Source organism: Mus musculus, chromosome 14 (genome assembly GCF_000001635.26).
Source record: "Mus musculus strain C57BL/6J chromosome 14, GRCm38.p6 C57BL/6J".
Lineage (NCBI taxonomy): Eukaryota > Metazoa > Chordata > Mammalia > Rodentia > Muridae > Mus > Mus musculus.
In genome coordinates, this window is record NC_000080.6 from 96,241,060 (window position 1) to 96,264,620 (window position 23,561).

At 37.1% G+C, this 23,561-nt stretch overlaps 1 protein-coding gene across 1 annotated transcript in view; it reads right to left on the bottom strand.

Annotated features, from left to right (window-relative positions):
* The window catches only part of Klhl1 (kelch-like 1), a 413,770-nt gene that overhangs the window by 135,795 nt on the left and 254,414 nt on the right, over positions 1–23,561 (bottom strand). The window lies entirely within an intron of this gene.

A 23,561-nucleotide genomic window follows, 5' to 3' on the forward strand; every position in this document is an offset into this window, starting at 1 on the left:
GTGGATATCAATGTTAGTCATTGAAGTGCCTCTAATTTTCTTAATTTTGTGTCCTGTATAATGCATTAACATAAATAGTTTGTATTATATAAAGGAAACATTACCTACCTATCACAGCTTGTCATATCTAAGTAAACATATAGGATTATGTGAATTGGATAAAATTTTTGATGATATTCAATTTGCTTTTTTGTTTCAACATTTTTGAAAATACTCATACTGATCCTTTTTACCACTTATCATACACTTCTTTAAAATATTAAAACACATTACATATTATCATAATTAAACACAATAAACCATGCATTTATATGTCTTATAACATAACAGTCTTATTAAAGTATATTTAGTCGAACTAATATTAATGCAAAAATATTTATGTTTTTGCATTATACAGAGTCTTCTTATAAGAAAAATTAATTTCACTAAGGGGGTTTAAATTCGACCAATATACTCATAGATATTGGAAAGTATTTATTTTCTAAACTATTACTTAAAGTAGATTATTATTATAATTATAATATATGGTCCTAGGAACCCTAGATACCCTACAACTTTTAAGATGAATCAATGTTGAATTGTGTAAAAGGTTTTTTTTTTTGCATCCAATGAGTTTATCCTATAATATATGTCTTCAAATTTGTTTATGTAGTGAAATATATTTGTTTATGTCCCTTTGTTGAACTATTCCTGTATTATTGCTAAAAATTGGTAGATGATATTCTTGATGCATTATTTAACTAAACTTGCATGCATTTTGTTGAGAATATTTTAGTCCACATTTTATCAAAGATATTAGAATGAACTATAATTTTTCTCATGATCTTATTCTGGGTATGGAATATAGGTAATATTGCCTTCTAAAAATGAAGATATTTTGTTGTTCACTATTTTCCAGAATCATTTGAGAAGGAATTTTAAAATTTATCTTTGAAGATCTCATAAACTTCTATGCCTCACTCATCTGTCTTTGGAAATTTTTTATATGGGAAGCATTTTAATCACAGCTTCCTCTTTACTCAATGTTATGGGTTTATTTGAATTATAAATTTCACAGGCAAATGGTTGGGGCTTGAAACAGTCATCTTAAGTAAGGAAACCCATACACAGAAAGACAAACCTTGTATTTCCAATGATTTATGGATATTTTATATCTACAGGTTAATTCATCTCTTAACATTACAGAGATACGTCTATTTGCAGTTGGTGATGATTAACTGAGAAACATGTAACCAGTCCAGGTACATGTAATAAGAGAGTAAATTGATTTAGATGGGACATCTGTATCATACTACTTCATTCCAGGACCAAAAGTAACTGAATGAAGATAATGTGGGAAGAATCTAGGAAATAGAGATAGTAGCTGAACATAATAAATTAGGGTCTTCTGAACATAGCATGGCAATTGTATATGCTACCCTCTATACTGCTTATGACAACATACACAATCCCCATGCAAGGAAAATAGTATCCACACTGTGATCTTCCTTCTTCTTGAACTTCATATGGTCTGTAAATTGTTTCTTGGCTATTTGAAATTTCAGTACTAATATCCACTTATCAGCGAGGTCATACCATGTGTATTATTTTGTGATTAGGTTACCTACCTCACGTAGGAAGATATTTTCTAGTTCCATCCATTTGCCTAAGAATTTCATGAAGTCATTGTTTTTAATAACTGAGTAGTATGTCATTGTGTAAATGTACCATATTTTCTGTATCCATTCCTTTGTTGAAGGACAGCTGGGTTCTTTCCATCTCCTGGCTGTTATAAATAAGGCTACCATGAACATAGTGGAGCATGTGTATTTATTAAATGTTGGAGTATCTTTTGGGTATATGCTCACAAGTGGAATAGCTGGGTCTTCAGGTAGTACTATGTCCAATTTTCTGAGAAACTGCCATACTGATTTCCAGAGGGGTTGAAAATATCTAAGAACAACAACAACAATAAAGCAGCACAGATCCATTTTCTCCAAGAATATAGATCCTGAAAATTCTACCATGCTCCAGTGGAAACAGGATTTACAACCAATAATCCTTGACCAATGTAATTTGGAAATGATGAGTGAAAAAAAAAAAGAAAGAAAGAAAAAACACAAGTCTGGTAGGTAAGGAATTAAGTGAAGATCTCAGAGATGTTAGGTAAGGTAGGAAAATGATTAAGTCTAACTGTATACATTTTTTAAATTTATTTTTATTGATTATTTTGTTTATTTACATTTCAAATGTTATCACTTTCCTGTTTTTCCCACTGCAAATCCTCTATCCCCTCCCATACCTGCTTCTATGTGGGTGCCCCCCCCTTTTTCTCACCCACTCCTGCCTCACTGTCCTAGCATTTTCCTAACCTGGGTAATGGAGCCTCCATAGGACCAAGGGCTTCCCCTGCCTCATTGATGCCAGATAAGGCAGTTCTCTGCTACATATGGTGTTGGAGCAATAAGTCCCTCCATGTGTACTCTTTGGTTGGTGGTTTAGTTCCTGGGAACTCGGGGGGGGGTGGTCTGGTTGGGTGACATTGTTCTGTCTATGGGGTTACAAACCCCTTAATCTCCTTCAGTTCTTCCCTTAACTCCTCGATTAGGTCCCTGTACTCAGTCTGAAAGTTGGCTGCAAGCATCCGGAGGATCTGCGTTGGTCAGGCTCTGTCAGAGCCTTCAGGAGACAGCTATATCAGGCTCCTGTTAGCAAGTGATAGTATCTGAATTTTGGTGTCTGCAGATGGGATGGATCCCCAGCTGGGGCAGTTTCTACATGGCCTTTCCTTCAGTCTCTGGTCTACTCTTTGTCCCTGTATTTCATTTAGACAGGAACAAGTATGGGTTAAAATTTTGGAGATGGGAGGATGACCCTATTCCTCAACCAGGAGCCATGCCTAACTTCTGGATATGGTCTGACTTCCCTTTGTTGGATATTTCAGCTAATGTCATCCCTGTTGGGTGCTGGGAGCCTCTTGCTTTCATTAAATTACCAGTTATAATTTTTTAAAATCTTCAATAAATATTAATAATTAAAATGTAATTTTAAAAGGCAAGAAGCTAGAAGAATTTCTACAAAATATATTAATCACATCCATATCTTTCATATGTTCATGAATTCATGGTAATCTAGAGAATAATATTGAGTAAAGACTTAAAGAAATAGGTGAGGTGAATATAGATCAGAGCAGCAGTAACACTTGGTCATTGAGTTATTTGATTTATAAACTATGTCACATTTGACCACAAAAATGACACAATTTAATATATTTCTTATTATTTAAGATCTGACTTCTCAATAGAGTCTTTAAAAGCCATTTACAGGTGTGATGCAGAATCTAAGACACCATGCATGCCATCTCAGAGTATAAAACCAGCAAATCTTTTAATCACCATAGATGGAAAAAATGAAACATTACATAATAAAGCCAAATTTAATGAATATATATCACTAGGGAATAAATTTCTCATATGAGCAAAAAATATGGAAGTAACCCCCCCACACACACACACACATCCTTCACTACTACCACCACTACTATTACCACCATAAACAAAGACAAAATAATAATAACAAATAAAACAAGAATCAATGATAGATATCGCTGAACATCAGTGCTCTCAATTACTCAACAAAACCGACATCTTCTGCTGGATCAAAGAACCCCACCTCAACATGAAGAATAGATGATGTTTCCCCTCAGGGTAAATTTATCTCAGGATAAAATTTTAGAAAAAAATTTCAAAGCAAATGGACCTCAGAAGTAAGCTGGTGTGACAATTTTAATATTGAAGAAAATAGACTTCAAGTCAAAACTAATCAAAAAGAAATTGGGAAGGACAGTACCTACTAATCAAAGGAAAAAAAAACATAAATATGGCATAAATTCTTAACTTCTATGCCCCAAACACAAGTGTAAAAGAACTATTATTATAGTTTAATCACGTATTGGTCCTCACTCACTGATAATATAAGGCTTTAATACACCACTCTCACCAATGGACAGAATTTTCAGACAAAACCTAAACAGAGAAATGCTGGAACTAACAGATATTATGAACCTAAATATATTTATTGAAAATTTCACCCAATGTGAAAGAATAAAAACTTCTTTTTAGCATCCCATGGAACTTTTGCCAAAATTAGTGATATTCTTGGTAATAAAGCAAGTCTCAACAGATATAAAAATATTAAATGAACACCCACCATTCTATCAAATCACCATTGTTTACAGCTGATAAACTCATCGAAACTGAACCACTCTCTACTCAATGGAAAGTGATGAATAAAAAGTGAATCAAGACAGAAATAAATTAAATACCTTCTATATTTGATAGAAAATAAATACAGAAGATACTGTAGACATATATGACAAAGTGGAAGCAGATCTAAGAGGCAACTTCATTCCAATACATGCCTACATATAAAACATGGGGAGCTCAAATATTTTTAACTTAATGGCACCACTTAAAACTCTAGAATGGAAGAAAAAAATAATATGCAAAACGAGTTGATTGCCAGAAACTCAGGGCTAAAGATTAATAAAACAGAAATAACAAAAACAACACAAAGAATCAATGAAACAAAGAGTTGGTTCATGAGAAAATTCAAATAATTGACAAGCTTTTATCCAAATTAACTAAAAGGCAGAGAAGGATTATCCAAATTAACAAAATGGAAATGGAAATGTGGAAATAACAAGTACTGATGAAGTTCAGAGCATCAGAAGGAAAGTCTTTAAAAACTTGTACTCTACCAAACTGGGAAATGAATAATTTTCTCAGTGTGTACCACTTACAAACATTAAATCAAGATCATATAGTCAACTTAAACAAACCTATGTACAGCCATTAGTGAAATAGTAGCAGTGATTAAAAGTATCCCAACAAAACTAGGCCTATGGGCCATAAGACTTTCAAAGAAGTTATTGCAATTACACATCAAACTATTCCACAAAATAGAAACCTAATGAACACTGCTTTAATATTTTTATGGGTACACCATTACTCTGATAACTCAACCACATAAAATCCCAACAATGCTAGAGAATGAGAGACTCATTTAAGATAATATCATAGATGTAAAGATACTTAATAAAATACTTGAAAACCAAATCAAAGAACATATCAAAAATCATTTAACCTACTCAAGTGTGATTCATCTCACAAATACCGAGATGGTTTAGCATACTCTTGAAGAAATATTCAACATCCTACCCCATCAAGAAATGTAAATCAAAACCTCTATGAAATTTCATCTTACAATTGTCAAAATAGTTAAGCACAAGTGATAGCTCATGCTGGCAAGGATGTGTTATAATGGAAATATTTATTATTGCTATCTGGAGGACAAACTTGTATAGCCACTATGAAAAAAAAAAAAAGAATGGCATTTCCTCAGATGTGGGAAGCAATCTACCTCAAAAACAAGCTATAATACATTTGGGCATAAACCAAAGAATATTTTACCCTACCATAAGGTCACTTGCTCAGCTATGTTCATTGCTTCTTTATTTACAATAACCAGAAACTGGAAAAAATATAGATACCTCTCAACAAAAGAATGATTTAAAAATCGTGGTATACTTACACATAGGAGTATTATTCAACTGTTGAAAATTGACATCATGAAATTTGCAAGCAAATGGATATAAATTTAATAATAACATTCAGATTGAGTTAATCCAGATGCAGAAAGATAAATATAGTATATATTCTCTTATATGTGGATATGAGCCACTAAGCTTTAACCAAGCTGCAATCTATAGACCCATTGAGGTTCGGTATAGATGAAGGGACTGAGGGGATACTTGGATATCCCAGGGAAGGGGAAATAGATTTTATGGGTGAACTTGAGGCAGGGGTGGTAAAAGGAGGATCAAGTAGGGTAAGTGATGTAATCCTGGGAAGAGTGCTAGAACTGAGTTGTATTTGAGGGGTAGTGTGGAAATATACCACAGCAGAAGCTTCCGAGAATATATTAAAACAATCCTAAAGTCTTCAAACAATGAAGGGGACCAACTTGCCACTTCTTGTTACCAAAGGAAACTTTTAGTAATAGGATTGGGTTACCTAAAGTTGAGTTTTGGGCCTAATGTGTCCTCAAACAGCCCACACCTTTGCCGGAAAAGCAAAACAAAACAAAACAAAACAAATCAAATCAAATCAAAACAAAACAAAACAAAACAAAACAAAACAAAACAAAACAAAACAAAACAAAACAAAACAAAAGGAAAGCAACTGACAGCAACATTTTGTAACTGATGCATTTTGTCATGCATCTTATTGAACATGGAGAGGCTCAGCTGGTGCCTACAATGACCCTTCACTCCTGTGACAATCTTTTGTGTGGGAAAGTACTTTACAGGCCACCAGAAGCAGAACAAATCCACCAATGCAGACAAAAACAGAACAGAACAAAACAAAGAAAACCACAAACAAAACACTTTGATATACCATATTGTCTTGCCTGAAAAATATGCTAAAGCAATAGTGGCACTAAGATTGTGGAAATAACCAGATTTGAGTTACAGCCCACTCCTCAAGATTGAACCCATGCACAACACTACTTGAGTGACCACGAACAATGATGAGATAGCTCAGAGACCTAGAGTAAAACCTAATATTGCTGTTCAAAGAGAAAACACGAAAAAATGTAGTGATAAAATGACTCTTAATTATATTCCTCTATACTCATAGATCAGGGCCTTGGTGAACCATCATCAGAGAAACTTACTCTTACAGAAGATTGGAATAAATACAGAAACTCACAGCCAAATGTATGAAAGACCAGAGAGAAAGAGAGGGAGAGCGAGGCAGAGAGGGAGGCAGAGAGGGAGATTCAGAGAGACAAAGACACAGAGACAGGCAGCGTGAGAAAGACAGACAGAGAGACAGGCAGATAGACAGAGAAACAGAGACACAGAGACACAAACAGCGACTTTGGAACATTCATCTTTAAACGGGATGTCACAAACAAGTCCCTTCCCTCAGAGGTTATAGACCCCTTGGAAGAGCAGAAACAATGTCAGAGGCAGAGGGGATGGAGGTCACCAGGAAAGTAAGCCCCCTCTTTGTCAATTGAGCAAAACACATATAAAATCACAGAGATGGAACCAGCAATCACAGGGCCTCCCCAAATTTTCCATGTATATATTATATGGAATTTAATTTAGTTTTTTTTTTCAAGACAGGGTTTCTCTGTATAGCCCTGACTGTCCTGGCACTCACTTTGTAGACCAGGCTGGCCTGAAACTCAGAAATCCACCTGCCTCTGCCTCCAGAGTGCTGGTATTAAAGGCGTGTGCCACCACACCCGGCTAATTTACTATTTTTATGGGACTCTTGAGTGTGTGACTGAATAGGCTTCTGATGCTCAGGCCTTCCCCTGGGCTTTTCCTTTTCCTCTTTTTCCTTTGTCCAACTTTAATGTGATAGTTTCCATTTTATCTTTTTAAAATTATTATCATTTTGATTGATTAATTTATTTTTTTAAACTCCATATTTTAACCCCCCTGATCCACCCTCCGACTGTTCCACATCCCATACCTAATCCCCACCCCCATGTCTCTTCGTGGATGTCCCCATCCCCCACCCCACCTGACCTGTAAACTCCCTGGGGCCTCCAGTCTCTTGAGGGTGAGGTGCATCGTCTCTGAATGAACACAGACCTAGCGATACTCTGCTGTTATGTGTGTTGGGGGCCTCATATCAGCTGGTATATGCTGCCTGCTTGATGGTCCAGTGTTGGAGAGGTCTTGGGGGTCCAGATTGAGACTGCTGGTCCTCCTACAGGGTTGCCCTCTTCCACAGCTTCTTTCAGTCTTTCCCTAATTCAACAACAGGAGTCAGCTGCTTCTATCCATTGATTGGGTACAACTATCTGCATCTGACTCTTTTAGCTGCTTGTTGAGTCTTCTGGAGTGCAGCTATGCTAGGTCCCTTTTTGTGAGTGCTCCATAGCCTCAGTAATAGTGTCAGGCCTTTGGAGCTCTCCTTGAGCTGGATCCCACTTTGGCCCTGTAGCTGGACCTTCTTTTCCTCAGGCTCCTCTCCATTTCCATCCCTGAAATTCTTTCAGACAGGAACAACTATGGGTCAGAGTTTTGACTGGGATGGCAATCCCATCCCTCACTTGATGTCTTATCTTCCAGCTGGGGGTGGGTTCTATGTCCTGTCTTCCTGCATGGGGTGGGCTCTATAAGTTCCCAAGTGAGGACACCTCAGTTCCATTTGGGAGACAGAAGAAAGCAATCACAAGAGGGGAGCAAGGAAGGAACCTGGGATGGAAAGTGGACTAGGGCTTGGGGTGGGGTGGATGTGGGGGAGGGAGTGGGGAGTGAGAGGGAAACCTGATCTTTTATTGGGTGAGGGCAAAGGACTGAAGCCTTGGGGGCCAACAAAAAGAATGGAAACAGGCAACATCAGGAGGCAGGAGGTTGTGGGGACCCCCCAGAATGCACTAGAGGTGAGAGACTCCCAGGACTCAAAGGGAGGAATCTTAGATGAAATGCCAGACGGTAGGGAGAGAGAACTGTTTTATCTAATGTTTTTATGTTTATCTTATGTTTTATTTATATGTTGTTGTGTTTTGTTGTTGTTAAAAAAATTCTGAGCAGTTTAAGTATTTTCCTTTTCGTTTGCTTTTCTTTTTACAGTCCTTTTATTTAGTGATGCTGGAATTGAATCCAGGACTTCGAACATAAAATGAAAGCATATCACCAAATGAGCTAAATCCCCATCTTCAAGAACTTTAAAAAAATCTTTTCAGAAATACAATTTTGATTTTCCTGGAATTGAAAAAAAGAATATTTATCAGTGTTATTTTTGATATTGGGTATCTTCATTAAAATTCCACTCCTGTGGTTATGTCTATAAACCAAATTCATTAATATTAAAAGTGACATTCTTTTGAGAAGGAAGTGAACTGCATCCCGTCTGTCTCTTTTGCTTTGTGTTTGAAACAAATGAATAAACTGTATGCTAAATCATTTTTATTTTGCATAAACTGCAGAAAATGGTTTTTGTTTTAATATGCTAGGGTAGGTATCAGGCAAACAATATATGTGTAGAAGACATTCCATGGGATAATCATGGTATCACTTAATTTAAGCATACCCTGAAACTGTTAATTATTTTAAGGGGCTGGTGAAAGGCTTCAGTGTTCACACAATTCAGAGGCAACACAGTAACCATTTCTTAGGTTCAGCTGCCACTTTTCAAGAGTGTAACACAGTTCCAGATGCCCAGGACCATTTTCTCTCTATTCCCACGTTTCTGCTTTTAAGTTCCCAGTCAGACACAAAAAGGGAAAATCAAGTCAGAGATGCTGCAAATGGTATTATTCCTTCCTTTACCACTTCTGGAGCTTTTTACCAGGGACTGCTCCAGTACATGCTGGGTTCGTGCAGCCTTAAATCCCATAGAAGAAACCAGCTTTTTCTTTTCCTCTTTTTACCGGTACACAGATAAACTGTCAATCTATAGCCTGGATGACGCTCAGGACCCCTAAACAAATAGATTTTCAATCCAAGTTCCATTAGCCTCAATAGAAAACATTCTAACGACATAATCAGTATCTGCTCTAAGTGACTTGATTATCTGTATATGTGAATATAAATGAAACCTGCACAAGCAAAAAATGGTTTCCATGTCTGTTTCAAACTGACTTGTAAAGCTTATGTCAGAGGCATCTGAAAGAATTTACCTCAAACATTTCAGGACACAAGTAGAGACATTTGAGGAAAAAAGAAGCAGGTTCATTAATCTTATTTTAAGTACAGAAATCTCTGATTGTCTTAAGATGAAAAGTAATTGGAAAACTTGCTATTTCGATATGAATAATAACAACTTAATCAAAACAAGCAGAGCTCACAAAATTAACCCAAATAAGGGATTTTATGAGTCATAAGTGAAGTGGGATATGTGCTGGTATAATTTATGATTAACATTTATTTTTTGAACATGAGTTTATTGTTTCACTTGGAGAAAGCACAGAATTTTTAAAGCTGAAAAAAATCATCCCATGTATGGTATGAACATTACTTTATTCTTGAACATATGTCTCTTAATAAGTTCACTGATTCACTCATTTATTGTGTCAATTTATTGTGTCAGCAGTACTTTGTCCCAGCAATATCATAGATCGATCCAGAATATCTGTGCCTTAGTTGTATACCAACATGTTTATCCTTATGGCACTAGAAAGGCTTTCTTAATTTATCAATGTTCTGGTTACAATTGAAGCATAGCTTCTTTATTTATCAGTAGCTATCACTCAGTATCTTTAGGCTGCTCTGCCAATTGATGTCTTAAGGTGTCCTGCCTCATCTGCTCATGCACGTTTCCCTTGAATCTGTCTGTGCATTTCAGATTTTCTAATATATTTCTATTGAAATAATTCATTCTATCTCTAATCATAGCCCTTGGATCACAATTACCACCTCAATATCTCTCTTTCTATCAGGCACTTTTCCATTTGAGTCCTTTATTAAAGACTTAGAAAATCCAATGTTGTTTGAATGTTTATGATATACATAACTCATATGCATACAACTGCATATAAATAATTAATTATACCTTTTGACAATACTGTTAATAGACATTATAACAGACAAGCACACATATGTGTGCGTATCTATGTGATCCGCTAATGATTATATGTATCTTCCTCACTTACACACTTACTTTAATTAAAAGCAAGCTGGAAGAAAACATTTTGTAGCATCTATTATATATAAACTTATTCCTCAAGTATATTATTGGAGAAGAGTTTATTGCAGGTGATATAATTCATCATGATTAATCAGCGCGTTTAGGCTTCCCTTCCTCTTTAATATGAATGTTTCTGAACCAACACTGAACTTTTAAGTCAATTTTCTTAACTCCATGATGAAACAAAGAACCAAAATTACAGGAAAGCCATATGTTTGTACTCTGTGTATACACTATGAATGTTACCAAAGAGACACTAGTATACATGGTAAAACAGAACTCATTAAGTATTGCTGCCTTTTGATTTGGAGGAAGTAATACATTTATCATGTTAAATACAGCTGTAGCCAGAGATTGTTTAAGTCTCATCACTTCTCTTCAGAGCTAAACTGCCTGAGAGCACACCCACAATGCCATTGACAAATATTTTGACACCTTAATGAAATTAATTTTACTAGATATGTTAGCTAATATTTATATCAGGGTTGCTGATTTTTCTTTAGGCTGCTTACACTTTTCTAAAGGTGTGAGCAGACCACTATGTATCTGATGGTTATTATGTGCCTAACTTTATTGCTAATTCTCATCTTCACTTTGACCATCTCCTTAATTCAAGCGCTAACCCCTTGCCTGGAGACAAGACCATTTGTGAGTGACCAGAAGATTATATTCTCAAATGGTCCTCTAAAAAGCAAGCAGTGCTAGAAAGACAACAAAGCAACAATTTCCCCTCTCTTCTGCCACATTATATTTCAAGTATTTTGGTTATGTGCTAGAAACAGCTGTGAACATGCCAACATTAAAGTGCAAGACAGCCTTTAAAGATACTGCATTCTGATTCACATTGAGGATACTTGATTTTTGTCATTTTTTAAAGCAATACATGCCTTCAACTAAACATTAATTTTTCTTTAGTCTTATCATTTTTTCACAGGCCCTTTTAATTTGTAATTTATCTCACACTAATTATAAGGTATCCATATATGTTGCCTTTTTCATTTCACTTAGGGAAGATAGAGAAAGAATTTCAATCACATCGTATTTGCAGATTTCAGCTTTCTTCAGACTTATTCTGATCAAAGCCCTACATTCCCCTTTTGATCATCATCAGTAAAATCAGTTTCTGTGAACACATCAAGGTGAATGTATCTTGCAAGTCAATAAGGGATTGGGATTATCCTCCCACCGAATGACTATTCCACTGGGCATGAACTTCATAGAGTTTGTAAAGGTCGGATAAGAAATCAGCTACCCAAATACTCTACTAGAAAGAACTTTTCAGGGATAAGTTTAAGCACAAATTTATTTATCTTTATACTAGAGATAATAAAATCATTTGGAATGTGTTAAAGCCTTTGTAATTTGACCATATTGTAACATAGTAGAACTCTGGTTATTATTGTCTAATGCTAATGGTTAAGCCATAGTATATTTGGTTGTGTTGAACAAATGTCAGATTGTTACGCTGACAGGACAGGATTTGTTTACTATTTTCAGAATGAGATCTATATAAAATGGCAAATCCATGGAAGGAGTTACAGAGACAAAATTTGGAGCTGTGACAAAAAGGATGGACCATATTTCAAGGATTTGTGATTGAAATATCCAGGGATCCATCCCATAATCAGCTTCCAAATGCTGACACCATTGCATACACTAGCAAGATTTTGCTGAAAGGACACAGATATAGCTGTCTCTTGTGAGACTATGCCGGGGCCTAGCAAACACAGAAGTGTATGATCACAGTCAGCTATTGGATGGATCACAGGGCCCCCAATGGAGGAGCTAGAGAAAGTATCCAAGGAGCTAAAGAGATCTGCAACCCTATAGGTGGAACAACATTATGAACTAAGCAGTACCCCGGAGCTCTTGTCTCTAGCTGCATATGTATCAAAAGATGGCCTAGTTGGCCATCACTGGAAAGAGAGGCCCATTGGACTTGCAAACTTTATATGCCCCAGTACAGGGGGACGCCAGGGCCAAAAAGGGGGAGTGGGTGGGTAAAGGATTGGGGGTTATGGGGGACTTTTGGGATAGCATTGGGAAATGTAAATGAGGAAAATACCTAATTAAAAAAAAAGTAAATCTCAATATAAAACCTGAAATACTTAAACTTTTACATGACAAACAGGAAATACGCTTCAGTTTTCCGGTGCAGGGACACGATTTCTGATCAGGTATCAAGAAGCACAGGTACTGAGGTCAACAATTAACAAATGCACATCAAGAAACTAAACATCTTTAGAGGAAGTAAAACAAGCATTGGAGTTAAGAGTAAGTCTTCAGAATGGGAAAAATTCCTGATTAATCATAATTCTAAAAGAAGGCTAGTACTTTCATTGCCTAAAAAATTAATAAGTTGAAGCATGTGAAATCCTCACATGATCTTCTGCACTTCTCAAAAGAAAGTGGGTCACTTCTGAGGCTCTTTCTTCTATAGCACTCCAGGTGTTTATTGACTCCACTCTACTGTGACTGCTGTTCTTTCTCCTCATTCCATGGGGCTGACATCTTCAATATGCTGGGTTCTCCTTCTGCATCTAGGCTTCATGTCATACCTCTCATACACTCCCTTCATGGAGTCAAGTCTTTACTGCTCTGCTTGACACCTTCATGCCTTTGAAACAAATACCATCTATGTGACTCTCACACATGACCAAGTCCTGGTACACCACAACGTCCAACCTTGGCTATCTCTGAAACACAGCTTCTTTTACCTCTCAGAAAACACTTAGCAGAAGATTTTACCTCAGTGTTGCTGCTTTCTTCTTCAGGCACCACTAACCAGTATCAATTGTCTCAGTAGTTCCTTCTATTCTAACCTCTAAAGCCAGAAACAAATGTGCAAAGCTGCTGAGTTCTTCTGCTTGCTGGGGCAGGAACATAGCCTCTTCTATTACATTATCACCAAATTTCTATTTTTCAACAAATTCCCTACCTATGCTTGGCTGTCCTGGAACTTGTTCTGTAGAAAACCCTTGAACTCAGAGACTGCATGGCCCTGTCTCCTGAATCTGTAATATTGAAGTTACCTTGGAGACCCCAAAATTTTGTGATGCCAGAGCTATGGGATAGCTGCTCAGGAAAATTGTTTTCAGGAATAAAACCAGCCAACGAAAAAGAACTGTGCTACAGTGAACAAACCAGAAAGGAGTGGGAGATCTAAAAAACACGTTGACATCAGATATGGATATGCAGAGTTTTGAGATTTCCCAACTGGCTTTTGGTATTCTTATGGTCCAGTATTTCCTCACAATGGCATTTAGAAATGGTAATGTATATCCTGTGAATTTGGAGGTATATGACTTCCTATGGTATTTTTTTTAATTATAGGGGATTACATTTACATGATAGGATGAATCTCAGAAGAGTCTTTGAATATTGGAATTTTGCCATTTTTGAGACAGCTATAGATGATGGGGAATTTTAAAGTTGGAGCTCAAGTATTTTGCAGTATGCTATGTTTAAGTGTGGTCCACATACACCTACATGTTTGAACAATCATATGGGGGCCACAGAGTATTAGTTTAAATACACTTGTCCCAGGAAGTAGAACTATCATAAATTGTGGCCTTTTTGGAAGAAGTTCATCATTGTGGGGGTGGGATTTGAAGTTCTACTCCATGCTGAAGAGACCCTCCAATTGGCTCGCTCAAAGACAGTCTCTTTCTGACTGCCCTTGGCTAAAGATGCAGAACTCTCAGCTCCTTCTTCAGGATTATTTTTTGCCTGCATATCTACCATGTTTCTTGCTATAATGAAAATAGACTAAACCTCTGAACCTTTAAGCCAGCTCCAATGAAATGTTTGCATGTATAAGAAAAAAATAAGTTGAATCTCAAAAACAAACAAACAAAAACAAACAAACAAAAAACAAAAAACAAAAAGAAGAAGAAGAAGAAGAAGAAGAAGAAGAAGAAGAAGAAGAAGAAGAAGAAGAAGAAGAAGAAGAAGAAGAAGAAGAAGAAAGTTAAAGCATTATGAAAAGAAATAGCCTGATTAAAATTTGGGACATGAAATAAAGGTAAAATGAAATGCCTGACAATAGGGAGAAGAAATTTATAGAGCCCATCTCCAGCAGGACGACAGGGCATTAAGGGAGGGACGGGTTCCTATCCTACAGTCACATCTCTGACCCATAATTGTTCCTGTCTGAAAGAATTACAGGGATGGAAAAAGAGAGGAGCCTGAGAAAATGAAGGTCCAAAGACAGACCCAAATTGGGATCCAGCTCAGGAGGAGGCGCCAAGGCCTGACACTATTATTGAGGCTATGGAGCACTCACAAAAAGTGATCTATCATGACTGCCCTCCGGAAGACACAAAAAGCAGCTGAAAGAGTCAGATGCAGATATTTGCACCCAACCAATGGACAGAAGCAGCTGACCCCTATTGTTGAATTAGGGAAGGCTGAAAGAAGCTGGGGAGAAGGGCAACCATGTAGGATGACCAGCAGTCTCAATCTGGACCCCTGAGAGCTCTCAAACACTGGACCACCAAACAGACAGTATACACCAGCTGACATGAGGCCCCCAACATATATACAGCAGAGTACCACTGGGTCTATGTTCATTCAAAGATGATGTACCTAACCCTCAAGAGACTGGAGGCCCCAAGAAATTGAGAGGTCAGGTGGGGTGGGGGTTGGGGTCATCGACATGGAATCAGGGTAGGGTGGGGAGGTGTGGGATGTGGAGCAATCCAGTTGGAGGGTGGATTGGGGAGGTCGGAAATGGAATATGCAGTGTAAAAAATAAATTAAAAACAAAATAAATGTGACAAGTATCAACAATAAATTAAAAAACAAAACAAAAACAAACAATATTAAAAGAATAAAAATGGACCATATATATATATACATATATATATGGTCCATTTTTATTATATATATATCAAACATGATGTGTTTGGGCACCAAAAGGAAAAAAAAAAGAAAATTAACATAACTTAAAGCTTACTCATATCCCTGTCAAAACAATGTGTTGTTATTTTATCTGATCATTCTTGGGACAGTAATCTTGGCAAGGTCATACTTTGTTCTTGTGTGAAAATCTACACCATATCCTAGGATAACCATGTAACCATGATATTAACATTGGAGATTGTATTTTTAAGTGTTACTGTTACAATTATTATCCCTCTAGCTTTTTCATCATAGCCTTGTTAGGAGGGGTTAGGACTTGTTTTATCCTTTTGAAGCGACCTTCTTTATAGCATTTATTTTTTTCTAAATTGAAGGTGATAGTTCAATTTATCTGTGACCTCCCATAGCTATCAGTTCCAGTTGCTACATGTTATTTATATATTTTAACCTAAGACTAACTGTACAATAGTTGAGGTACTGGCCTGGGTTTCCCCAGAGCACTGAAATATCTACTAATTATGTGTCAACTTCAAAATTGTCTTCCCTAGGCTCAGTGGGCAATACATATTGAGGCTAAAACATTCTATGTATAAATTTGGAGTTTCAGAAAAGTTGGGTGACTATACTAAATGAAGGATATAGTAGGTCTTCAAAAATCCCTAAATTCCATGTTTTCTACTGTTGATGGCAGATCATATGCTCAGATGATAACTATATATACTTTCACATGCAACATACTAGAAAGAAAATACATTTATATCCATGATTGCTCCACATTATCAAAAAGAATCTACAGTTAAGAGTCATAATGGAGGCTTGAAATCATGTGCATAAGTGGCACTACAAATGTCCATATATTCTCACATATAAGGAGCAAGTAAAATTTCAAAATAGGCACTGAAAAAGTTAATCATTAGTAACTAATATTAAAGAGCAATAATGATAAATAATAATTTGAAACAAAAGTGATGAAATATCTATTTCTGGCATTTCTCATTCAACATTAAAAACCAAGTAAACTTTGCATTAAAAAAATCTGAAGAGTCCAAGTTATGACAAGGAGCAACAACTACATCTCCTAGTTGTTTGCTTATACATAATAGCGGCTCTATGTCTAATGAAGTGTAACTGAGTTGCATGAATGTTCTATGCGTTTACATGGTAAATACAAAAATATTAATATATATATATATATATATGTGTGTGTGTGTGTGTGTGTGCTTTTCCTTTATTCTCCTCATATATTACATCCTGATGGTGATGATGATATTGAAGAATACAAAAACAAAGTGCAAAATAAAATCATGAAATCTGGTTTTTGCTGGCTAACAAATATTAGCCAGGATATTGCTAGGCCTCCTGGATATTAAGCCAGGCCTAGAGATGATTAATATAATCAGTTAAAATTCACTAGAGATTTTTTTTTCTTGCCACTCCCTTCCCTGCAGAAGATATCAATTGCAAATAGCTATTTGTCTCAGGGTAGGATTTTGTGTCCACTTTCCCTCCTCAGTAGCAGGGATTTTGTCCTTCTTTATTAATGTTTGCAATACTTGTGAGTACTCTCCCAGTCTCTCTTACATATTGGAGACAGTGTATTATCAGATTCATCCATTACCTCTGTGTCTTACAGTCTTTCTGCTTCCTCTTCCACAGGGTTCCATGATCCTAGAAGGTTTGACTAGAAGACTCCATTCAGAGCAGAGAGCTGATCAATCTCTTTGTTTTTCACACATTGCCTCCTTTGTGTTAATTACCACCTACTACAAGAGGAAGCTACCATGATGAGGGCTGAGCTCTGCTCTGCACTAAGGGTATATTAATATCATCATAAGGAGTGTCAATTGTTCCAATGAAGCACTATGATCAAAAAATCAAGTTGAGGAAAAAAGTGTTTACCTCGCTTACATTTCAACATTGTAGTCTATGATTCAAGAAAGTCAGCATGGGAACTCAAACAGGGCAGGAATCTGGAGACAGGAGATGATTCAGAGGCCACAGAGATGCTGCTTACTGGCTTGTCCACCTTGCTTTCACACAGAAGCTAGCACCACCAACTCTGGAATATCACCACTGTCAATATGCCCTCCTTCATCAATCACTAACTAAGGAAATGTCCTAAAGTCCAAATCTTACAGAGGTGTTTTTTTAAATTCATGTTCTCACCTTTCAGATGATGCTAGATGGTGTCAAGTTGAAATAATAATAGTCTGCAAAGGACATTTATTATTATTATTATTATTATTATTAATAATTATTATCAAACATTACTATGTTACTTTAGTAGAATAACAGTAGTATATTTTCCCTAGGTCTGTGATTTCTCTAATCTCATGTTTGGTGTTATCTTAAAAGTTGTATTTACAAATTTGATTTTATAGAGTGGGCCTTACATCCAATTTAAATGTGATTTGTTACTTCTATAATAATATTTGTCTCTCTTCTAGTAAAAAATTCTTAATTCATCATTGCATACCCTGATCTCAGAAGACGGAAAGATCTCCCATGCTCATGGATTGACAGGGTTAATGTAAAAATGGCTATCCTGCTGAAAGCAATCTACAGATTCAATGCAATTCCCATCAAAATTCCAACGCAATTCTTCACTGAGTTAGAAAGGGCAATCAGCAGATTCATCTAGAATAACAAAAAACCTAGGATAGCAAAAACTCTTCTCAAGGATAAAAGAACCTCTGGTGGAATCACCATGCCTGACATTAAGCTGTACTACAGAGCAATTGTGATAAAAACTGTATGGTACTGGTACAGTGACAGACAAATAGACCAATGGAACAGAATTGAAGACACAGAGATGAACCCACACACCTATGCTCACTTGATCTTTGATAAGGGAGCTAAAACCATCCAGTGGAAAAAAGACAGCATTTTCAACAATTGGTGCTGGCACAACAGGCAGTTATCATGTAGAAGAATGCTAATTAATCCATTCCTATCTCCTTGTACTAAGGTCAAATCTAAGTGGATTAAGGAACTCCACATAAAACCAGAGACACTGAAACTGAGGAGAAAGTAAAGAAAAGCCTCGAATATATGGGTACAGGGGAAAAATTCCTGAATAGAACAGCAATGGCTTGTGCTGTAAGATTGAGAATCGATAAATGTGACCTTATAAAGTTGCAAAGCTTCTGCAAGGCAAAAGACACCGTCAATAAGACAAAACGACCACCAATACATTGGGAAAGGATCTTTACCTATCCTAAATCAGATAGGGGACTAATATCCAATATATATAAAGAACTCAAGAAGGTGAACTCCAGAAAATCAAATAACCCCATTAAAAATGGGGCTCAGAGCTGAACAAAGAATTCTCACCTGAGGAATACTGAATGGCAGAGAAGTACCTGAAAAAAATGTTCAACATCCTTAATCATCAGGGAAATGCAAATCAAAACAACCCTGAGATTCCACCTCACACCAGTCAAAATGGCTAAGATCAAAAATTCAGGTGACAGCAGATGTTGGCAGGATGTGGAGAAAGAGGAACACTCCTCCATTGTTGGTGGGATTGCAAGCTTGTACAACCACTCTGGAAATCAGTCTGGCAGTTCCTCAGAAAATTGGACATGGTACTACCTGAGGATTCTGCAATACCTCTCCTGGGCATATATCCAGCAGATGTCCCAACTGGTAAGAAGGACACCTGCTCCACTATGTTCATAGAAGCTTTATTTATAATAGCCAGAAGTTGGAAAGAACCCAGATGCCCCTCAACAGAGGAATGGATACAGAAAATGTGGTACATTTACACAATGGAGTACTACTCAGCCATTAAAAAGAATGAATTTATGAAATTCCTAGGCAAATAGATGGACCTAGAGGGCATCATCCTGAGTGAAGTAACCCAATCACAAAGGAACTCACACAACATGTACTCACTGATAAGTGGATATTAGCCCAGAAACTTAGGATACACAAGATATAAGATACAATTTGCTAAACGCATGAAACTCAAGAAGAACGAAGACCAAAGTGTGGACACTGTGCCCCTTCTTAGAATTGAGAACAAAACACCCATGGAAGGAGATACAGAGACAAAGTTTGGAGCTGTGACGAAAGGATGGACCATCTAGAGACTGCCATATCCGGGGATCCATCCAAAAATCAGCTTCCAAAGGTTGACACCATTGCATACACTAGCAAGATATTGCTGAAAGGACCCAGATATAGCTGTGTCTTTTGAGACTATGCTGGGGCCTAGCAAACACAGAAGTGGATGCTCACAGTCAGCTATTGGATGGATCACAGGGCCCCCAATGGAGGAGCTAGAGAAATTACTCAAGGAGCTAAAGGGATCTGCAACCCTATAGGTGGAACATTATGAACTAACCAGTACCCTGGAGCTCTTGACTCTAGCTGCATATGTATCAAAAGATGGTCTAGTCATCTCATCACTGGAAAGAGAGGCCCATTGGACTTGCAAACTTTATATGCCCCAGTACAGGGGAATGCCAGGGCCAAAAATTGGGAGTGGGGGGGGGGGTAGGGGAATGGGGAGGAGGGTATGGGGGACTTTTGGGATAGCATTGGAAATGTAAATGAGGAAAATTCCTAATAAAAAGTATTTTAAAAATGTGCTTGCTGTCTTTTCCTGAGAATCAAGGGGCTAAGGTCTTAAAATGCTGATTTGTCAGATAATTAAAAGAGAACCTTGGGTAAGTGACTGTATTGATATGTAAATAAAAGACTGGGCTTTATCTTCAAGTGTTGTGCTTTCTGAAAAACTATTTTATTTTCTTTTGTAATTTCCCAGGTGGGCTTCCTGAATTTGGTTAGAAAACCAAAGAATTTTTTTCTTGTAGGTTTTTGACCTTGGTTGGAAAGCCCATGAGCTATCCAGAGAGCTTTTAGAATTTTATGGAGCCAGAGAGAGCTGTCTTGAGCAGAGAGCTCTCTCCAGTGAAGAACTAGCTAGGGAGCATCTTCAGGAGAACATAGAGCTGCCAGCTTTTACCCATGATTGACTTCAAGTCATTCTTTTACTGTTCTCAAACACCCCTTCTGAGGCTACTTGTGAGGAGTTTGTTTTTCTCATCCAATTTTATCTCCTCCCAGAAATTAGTTCATAAACCACTACTAAGGTACTTTGTCCTTTGTTCCTTTGAGGCTGGAAGCTGCAGACTTTTGTTAGCACCTCTAAGTGACAAAGCAGGAGGATAGGGAAAGCAGCCTTTGTCCTCTCTAGGTGGAAATTGCTCTCAACACTAAGTTGAAGTCTTGGGGAGGAAAGGAGAGATAGAGTTATCTCTGCCCATTTTTCTTAGTACTTTTATGTCTTTCAGAGTCTGTTGTCACATGGTAAAAGTCTCACTACGAGTTTGCACATAAGTTAAGGTCATAAATTGAATACAGGATTTATGTCAGAGAATGCCTACGTAAATATACACTAGGAGAAATTATCAGGCTTAATATTCATCATTTATTAAGCTTACAGATTCATGGAATGCTTAATATTATAACTAAGCTGTCCTTGAGGGTTTGTTTAGATAAATCTAGTCAATATCTTATCTCCCGTTTTTGAACCTATGGTCCTGTGGTATTTAACTTTAAAGTGACCTTAGATTAATGATTTTTGTAACCCCTTGGAATGTGCCTGTCTGTTGTTTCAGAAGCAATTAAACGGTTTTGTTATAAAAAGGACTTGAATGTCTTTGGGGTGGGGGGTGCCATTCTGAACAATGGTAACCCTTGCATGCTAGATGTTTCTACAGAATAAATGCTCTTTGTCTTTACTTACTATCTGAGTCTAGGGTCATGCTTCTATGATTTTCTGACCCTTAAACACCTATATACTCCCATGCTTCCCCTCATGAGAATAATGGACTAAAATTCTGAAACTATAAGCTAGCCTCCATTAAATGTTTGTCTTTATAAGAGTTGCCTAGGTAATGTTGCTTCTTCAACAAAATACAACTTTAAGACAGAAGTTGGTACGAGAGATTGGGATATTTCTGTGTCAGGCCTGGTCATGCTTTTGTTTGATGGAATGTGGATCTGCTGACTCTGTAAAGCAGTGGAATGTTTTAAGTGGGGCTTAGTGGGAAATATTAGTAGGAGTATAGAAGACAGTGGTGCTAAGGTTATTTTGAGCTGTGTAGGCCTGGCTCAAGAGTTTTGAGAGGAGAAGAATTTTAGTATGTTTCTTAGAGACAGACCATTCTTGTGATATTTTGTTGAATGCATTATATCTTTGTCTGAAGAATCTTCCTAAGGCTAAGGTTAAGAGATTTAGATTAATTGCATTGGCAAAGAAAATCTCAATATACTACTATAGTCTAGTTACAGACTAGTATAGACTCTATCATGAAGTTCATTCTTATGAAGAGAATATTTTGCAATTAGAACACTTGGTAAGAAAAAATACAAGCTTTATGGTCAAAGGATTAAAGGTGCACAAGAAGGTAGAATGGAATTAAATCCTGTGTTCAATGATTATTATATAGAATTAATGGCTTGGTGATCTCAGGCCAAGACCCTACCTTGCTAAACTTCTGACTTCTGAAAATGCAATTAAAGAAAAGCTTAGATTCAGGCTTCATGTTACCTGCATTTAATCCCATCTCTCAGGAGGCAGAAGCCTGCAGATCTCTGAGTTCAAGCCATGCCTGGTCTACAGAGCAAGTCCCAGGACAGCTAAGCTTAGCCAGTGAAGGAAACACAAAAAACAGAAAGGTAGTGAAGATGTAATTGAATGGGAAGCCATGTTCCAGTCTCAGCAAGCAGTAAACATTGGAATCTTCAGCTACATGGCTCTGGACACAGAATCAGAAATGAACAGTCCCTCTGTTACAAAGTACAGGCTTACTTACGGTAGTCACTGCATATAAGTTCAAGAGTCCGTTGTGTGAAGCTGTTAAAGGTCATTGTGAGAAGCTGTGAACTTAAATCCTGGATTGCCTTGGAAACCCCTAGGTTTTAGAGATGCCAGACTCATGGGATATCTGTCAAGGAAGGCTATTAACTGGGAGTGGAATCAGCTCACAAGAAAGAAAAGAGTTTCAGTCAATGAAGGTGAAAGAGGTTGGATATTTGAAGAACTCCTTAACATCAGACATGAACATAGTGTTTGGAGTTTTCTCAGCTGGTTTGTAGCTTTGCTTTGGCATAGACTTTCTTTACTGTACTCCCTTCCCTAAGTTTTGGAACAGTAACAAATATCCTGAGTCAGGATATATTGGAAGAATGCAATCTGACTTTTGATTTTGATATTGTAGGGGATTACAGTTAAGAGATTGCATTAAACTCAGAAGTGACTGAACTTTGGACTTTTAAAAAAATTGTTGAGACTAGTATAGACTATGGGGAATTTTGTAGTTTTCCTAAATGTATTTTACATTATGTTATGGATGCAATCCTGAGAGACAGTAGAATATGGTGTTGTGAATATGTATGGCCTCTATAGATTTATGTGTTTGAATGTTTGACCCATGGCAAGTGGCACTGTTAGGAGGTGTGGCCTTATTAGGATAGGTGTGGCCTTGTTCGAGGCCATGTGACAGTGTGGGCCTGCCTTTAGGTCTCCTATGCTGAAGCTCTGTCCACTGTAAAATCCAGTACCGTTGTGCTAGCTTTGAATCAAGATGGAGACCTCACAGCTACTCTGGCCCCAAGTCTTCCTATGCTGTCATGCTGCCATCCTGATGGCAGTGGACTAATTCTCTGAAGCTGTAAGGTGATCCCAAATATATGCTGTCTTTTATAAGAGTTGCCTTCATCATGATGTCTCTTTACAGTACTAAAATTCTAAATAAGACAGGAGGAATGGATCTGGGAGGATGAAAGGGAAATGTTATCATGATGAAAACACAGGGTAAAGCACTTATAATGGGGCACTTATTAAATAAGAGACAACACTCAGCACACACAGAATAAAAAACAGATGCTGAGAAATTAATTCTTTAATGTGATAATATATTACTAGACTTTTGCTTTGAACACAAGATCATGAAAAATAAGTTTGCTCTCCAGAAAACATTACAAATTGTT